This window comes from Sturnira hondurensis, unplaced genomic scaffold (assembly GCF_014824575.4).
Source record: "Sturnira hondurensis isolate 20B ecotype Veracruz unplaced genomic scaffold, ASM1482457v3 Scaffold0002582, whole genome shotgun sequence".
NCBI lineage: Eukaryota > Metazoa > Chordata > Mammalia > Chiroptera > Phyllostomidae > Sturnira > Sturnira hondurensis.
In genome coordinates this window covers 42,061-48,490 of record NW_028075213.1, presented here as the reverse complement: position 1 = coordinate 48,490, position 6,430 = coordinate 42,061, and positions in this window count along the sequence as shown.

The following is a 6,430-nucleotide window of genomic DNA, read 5'->3' as shown; positions in this document are numbered from 1 at the left end:
GGGAGGACGTATGTAGTTTGAATGCTGGGGCTGAAGACCCAGAGAGGAGAATTGAGGCAGGTTGGTGGGCCTGAGGACCTGTTAAGGTGGACCCTGACTCTGTGAGAGTGTTTAGGGAGCTTTTTTTGAAGCCCAAGCATAGCCCAACTGGACCCAGGTTTGGGATGGGTGGTGTATCCATGGTCATATATGGAGAGGACACAGCTCATGCGTGGGACCCTATTGAGATCCCTGGTCATTGAATGTCTGTAGGTTCCTCCTCATGGTGCTGTCACTGGGGTCCCAGGTACCCAGCAACGTCTAGCTCAGCCTCTCTCTTAGCATAGCCTCCCGCTAGGGAGGGACACATGAGCCTGGAGACCCTCATCTCTCTAGACCTCGAGGTGGGTAGTCTGAGATGAAGGAGTCCGGGGGCTGCTCTTTCTCTGGAGGCTCCAGGGGAGGGTCCTTCCCGCCTCTGCCCCAAGCTGCTGCCCCTGGCCTCCCTGTCTCACTTCCCTTGCCATGTGGCTTCTCCTCTGTGTTCCTGACTGGACACCTGTCATGGCACACAGGGCCTCCAGATGGTCCGGGTGCTCTCATGTTGAAGTCATTAAGTATCCGCAGAGATCTCTTTTCCAACTAAAGCCCCACCTTGAGAGTCAAGTGGATGTGAATTTGGGGGGACAGAGCTCTACCCCTGGCAGTTGTGGAGATCTGGGTGGGGGTGGGCCCTGGGCAGGAGGAGGGAGCTGCTGCCAGGGTCAGGCTGGCAGGACACATACCTCCTCCTGAGCTTTAGGAAACAAGGCTGTGGGTTCTTGGGCAACCAGTGGGCAGAGGCCTCTGGGAAGCTGGAGGGGCAGCCCACCTTCCAGCACATGGGGCCTCTGCCTCTGCCTCCTTCTCCTTTCCCCAAGGGTGTTTGGGGGGGCCTTCTGCTTGCTCTCAGGATACCCACCAGGGCCTTACTCTCCTTCCTGCTCTGAGCCTGCAGCCTCTTCCAGAACCAGGTTCTTCACACCTCCTCTCAGCACTGGGTCCTCAATAGGGCCAAATTGGTCCATCTGTTCACCTGCTGTGGATCTGGAGTGCTCTGGGCATGACACACAATCTCCATTGGTTCCTAGTCCCCAGGCTCCTTCACTCCCCCTGCTGGCCTCTGTCTTTCTCTCAACTGCCTTGTGTGTCCCCCAAGAGTGCCAACATGCCTTTCTGGACCCTCTGTGGTAGGCTATATGGAAGGTTGCCTCTCTGCCACCTCCAGTTTCATGCAAGCCCCCTAAGTTCCCAAGAGAGAAATGTGGGGTTACCTGCCTAATCTCTGTGCCCAGGCAGAGGGTAGCAGCACCCCTTCTCTGGCCCATGGACGCCATCATGAACCTTGTCAGGCTGAAGGCTGCCAGGCAGCACTGTGAGGCCCCTCAACCAGGCACTGGGCTCTGTGGGTGGGGGACGGGTGGAGGCAACGGGGCAGCAGAGTTGAAGGAGACTTGTTGCCTCCCACCACTTGGGAGACCCGCACAGGCCAGCTCTTCCTCATTGTTCTATTGAGGACTCCTCCTGGGCACTGCTACTGAGGGGTGGGTGGGGGGTCTCAGGCCTCTGTGCCTGGTGGGAGGGGGCTGCAAGCTGCCCAGGGAACTGGGGGAAGGCAGCTTGAACAGGGCCATTCTTCCTAGGCAATGGTGACCGAAACTAGCTGAAACCAGCCCAGTGTGAGAGGACAGGGACCGTTGGGCAGGATGGGCTGGTGTGGAGCCTCCACCAGAGCCAGCCCTTGCCTGGCCCCTTGCTGAGGAGCCCTCTCTGGACACGTGGGTCTTCCTTGGACTCTGGGGTCTTGAGTGGATGGCTCTGCCTTGTGCATCTGGCTGTCTTTGTGTCCATGCCAAGGGCTGGGTTTGTACATTTGTCTACATGTATGTGCATGGTTCTGCACAGGTATGAGTGTCTCTGTACATGTACATGTTTGTGCATGCCCGTGTGCATAAGTGTGTGTGTGTGTCATGCAAGGATGAAGTACTGGGCTGTTGTTCTCCTTTCTGGCTACTCACCTTGCCCACTGACCATGGTGTCCTGCCCCCATCTCTGGCCTTCTCTAGCTGAAAATCTCCCTTTGGTCTGGCCCAGCACCAGAGGCAGGGGAAGACCTGCCTTGACTGCATCTGCCAGGTGGACAGAGATACTTGGAGACTGCAAGATGCTTCCTGTCTCAGAAGGAGCAGGCAAGAGGCCTCCAGAAGTTCCAGAGCACCTGTCTTCCCTCCAGCTTCCTGGCAAGACCCATGGAATGAGGAGGAAACGGAGAGGAGCCTGCAGGGTTTAGGGCTCAGGCTGGGAGGCTGCTCAGAGCCATTTCCAGCTGATTGGCCTTGGCTACCATTTGCAGGTGTGGAAGCAGCCCAGGATGCGTGAACAGGTGGCCAGAGGCAAATCTGGTGGGAGCCCAGCCGTCACGCTTGGAGAGGTGGGAGATGGCTGGGAATTAGGGAAGAAGGCATGGTTAGGTAATGTCTCAGACAGGAAGGTATTCAGCTGGATCCTGCCTGCCTTTCCAGGCTGACTTCAGAGATGGAGGGTGAGGTGGAGAGACAAATGGAGAAGGAGGGTGAGGAGGGGGAGAAAAGAGGGTGGAAAAAGTGAGGCCAGCAATGGGCCAGGCCATGGCGAGGGCTGTGTCTCCTTACTGTGAGACCCTGGGGAACCTGGGACTGTTGGGACTATGAAAGAGGGTGCTTGCTGCCACCTGGGGCCTGGCCCAGTGATGCACAGCAGGTGCTCAGGTAGCAGCCCCTGGAGGATAGGAGAAGGAGGCCACCCTGGAAGGCTGAAAGCTGGGAGGCTGTGGGCAGATTAGGGCCATCCCATCCCCATCAGGGTGGGCACACAGCCTCTACTGCCAGCCCTGCTCTGGGGGTTTTATGGTATGAATGTATCCCACCCCTCTGCAGCCTCTCAGCCAAGGTGAAGGTCACACAAATTTGACTGCAGTGACAGCACACTGGACTTGTGTGCTAGCACCCTGGAGGTCCAGGTCAGCTGAGGCTGCCCCGCCTCACCCAGCTGCTCAGCTCCACTCCAGCTGTCTTCTCCCTCCTGCACCTGGGCCACCCACGGTCCCTCCCTCTGTGCTCCTCTGAGGCCCTCCCTGGGGCTGCAGGCCTAGGGCTGCCCCATCCACCTGAGCTCCCAGGTGGAGGGAGACCTTAGTCTAGGGATGGGTGTCCTGGTCTGCCTGGTTCCCAGGCCTCACTGTCTCCATCCTTTGGACCTTTCTGGCTGCTCCCTGACAGCCCTGGATTCTGGGTGGGGATAGGCCAGGATGGGAGGTGGAGCTAGGGGCCTAGGGTGGTTTAGTCCCCTGAACTAACAAACTGTGAGCAGAGTGGAGGAGGGGTCTAGCAGGTTCCCGTGGTAACAAGACCAAACAAATATTCGCACCCTTCCCCCCGCCATTCTGTGGCAATGATCTCATCTGCCCACCAACCCTGTGCCGTGGGGGGTCCTGGGCTGGCAGGGGAGCTGTAGCATCCGTGTTTGTGTTGGGCCCTCATCCATGGAAACGGCTGGAGCAGGAGCCCAGAGGCTCCTGCTGTGGTTATTAGCTGGGTAGCCAGAGGCCCTTCCCAGAGCAAGGGAAAAGTGGGGAGAGGAGAGAAAAGGAGGGGGAAGGGAGAGGAAGAGGAGGCAGGAGGACGAGGGAGGGCAAGAAGAGGAAGGGGAGGACAGAGGAGGGGGCAGAGGGCAGGGTGGGGACCGTAGGTGCTGCTGCAGTTCCGTGACAGGATACTGGAGGGGACGGTGGGAGGCCTGCTGCCAGTCTGCATGGATGGGGGATGAGAAAGACTCAAACACCAGGCAGGAGGACAGGCCGCAGGGCTGCAGAATGTGCTGGAATGTGGGGACCAAGAGGGCAGGAACTGGAGTGGAGGGAGGCCTGGGGCAGGGCAGCCCACAGGGCCTTGGTGTGGGGTTTGTCACAGGGGCCCGGTGCAGCCTTCCGGTGATTCTGCCCCCAGCTGTGAAGGAGAATTTCTAGCCACCCTAGAGCGAGGTCTGCCCATGGTCAGGGAGCAGGGGCCTCTGTGTGTCCACCTCCTACAAGCCCAGACCCTGTGCCCTACTCAGTGGGTGCTAACTTAATCCCATTTGCTTTGACCTCTCTCTGGAAATACACATCTGATTCACCCTCTGAGAGTCACTGGCCCATCCCAATACATCCCCTGTCACTCTCGGTGCATCTTCCATGGGCACTCGCTTACAAAACTCCTGACGATTGAATATGGAGGAAAAACCTCATTGTGGTTTTTTTTTCTGATCTTGGCCAACAGAGAGTTCAAGGAACCGAGGTGGGTCCTGGGAAGGGTCGCATCCACCCTCCTCTGCTCTGCTATGGGGTCCAGGAGCTCTCCTGGCAATGCCCTAATTCTTTTTTTTAATTTTATTTATTTATTTATCTTTAGAGGGGAAGGAGACGGAGAGAAACATCAATGTGTGGTTGCCTTTCGTGGGTCCCCCACTGGGAGTTGGCCTGCAGGGAACCGGCCTGAAACCCAGGCATGTGCCCTGACTGGGAATCGAACCGCGATCCTCTGGTTCACAGGCCCACGCTCAATCCACTGAGCTACAACAGCCAGGGCCAATGCCCTAATTCTGTCACTCTGTTACTCCAACTGCACTTACTACACGTGGTTCTGTCAGGAAACATTCTTTCATTGAGTTTGTACTGTTATGCAAATTGTCTCTTCCTCAATTTGAAGTTTATACCTCAATGCTCTTGTTAAATTTTGAGGGCTGATGTTTTTCCAGGTATGGCTGGGAAGCTCCTCCAAATAGCTCCTCCGTCCTTCTCTCAGTCTATAAAGGCACCCTGTCTTTCTTAGGTCTTAGATGGGAGTAAAATGTGGTCACAGAATCACTCTGGCTGCTCTTGGGAGATACATAAATAGATGATACTGGAAGAAGTAAAGATAATTCAGGACACAGAAGTAAGTTTTAAGTACAATCATTAGTATCATTAGAAAGATTTGTGAAGGAATTGCACAAAACAAGAATAGGATCAATGGAAAAGTAACAATAGTAAGAAGAAAAGTGAACTATTGGAAATAAAGACATAGTAAATGAAATATGAGTAACCTCCTCTTTGCCATTCTGTGGCCACAGAGAGAGATCACCTGAGAGTTTTGGCCAGGGAGGTGTGGTGGTAAATTCCTGTGGAGAGGAATTTACCTAATGAAAAGGCAAAGCTTGCTAAGAGAATGCCTGTTTTGCTCATTACCACTACCCTTCCACCCTTTTCTGGCCTGGAACATAGGCCATGATGGAGGAATTACAGCAGCCATCCTGGCACCATGAGCATGGAAGCCACACATGAAAAATGGAGAGGCAAAAAATAGAAAAGGCTTGGTTTCCTAGCGACTCCATAGAGCGACCCCCATTACCTCATCTGTTTCTGGTGTGTGTGTGTGTGTGTGTGTGTGTGCGCATGTGTTCCCACATTGGTTGGGTTTTGTTATCTGCCATCCAGGTTATTCCTAACCCATGTGCACGTGGAGCCTGGAAAAGGATGGACAAGTATTTGGCATTGTCAGTAGTGGTAACACTAGACTACAGTGCAGCCATACCTTCCACCTCCAACCTAGAAGTCCGTGCCTAGGCAGGCTTGCATAAAAACACAAGAGAGGCATTTGAGGGCAGGTGAGTTCTCGGGAACTTCACTTCTGTTTCACATTCTTCCTGGGAAATTACTTGAAAAACTCTCTGCACAGAGCAATTGAAAGAGTGCAGAGAATGAGGCTCCACCTGTAGAGAAGGGAGGAACTGGGAGTGGCTGGGCAGAGGCAGGGACCCAGGGCAGTGGAGAGGTCAGAGGGGCTGGAAATGCAGACCCTGGGGGATCGAGGGGAGAGGGTGTGCTGCCCAGGTGCCCTTTCTAAAAAAGAGTCCTTCATTCATTCACTTGTTCAAACCCCTGTTGAATACCTGATACATGCAAATGCTGAGATTAAGGATTTAAACATGAAAACTATCAGCGTAACAGGGAAATAGATTGTGAAATTGTCAGTGTATGCACCACAAGAGCACAAGGAGAAGTCAGAGGACTGATGTTGGTTATACCAGTGTCTGCCCACAGAAGTGCTTCTGCCAGGGCCTGGACACACATGCCACCCCACAGGAACTGGACTGTGGATGCGCTCAGAGCCACAGCACAGCCATGGCCCATTACTGTCCTGGGGGCAGGACACGCATCTTTGTACTGGCCACAACTCAAGCACAGGGTCACAGGGGCAGAGAGCCCAGTACCGCTGCCCTTTGTTCACCCAGGGCCCTGCCCCACCCCCAGGAGGCTGGAAGGGGATGACGGACTGACAGACTGAGCCAGATAGCAACACAGCCTGGCGCCGAAGCAGGGCCCGGAGGAAAATGTCAGAACAGACTAGTCGAACTG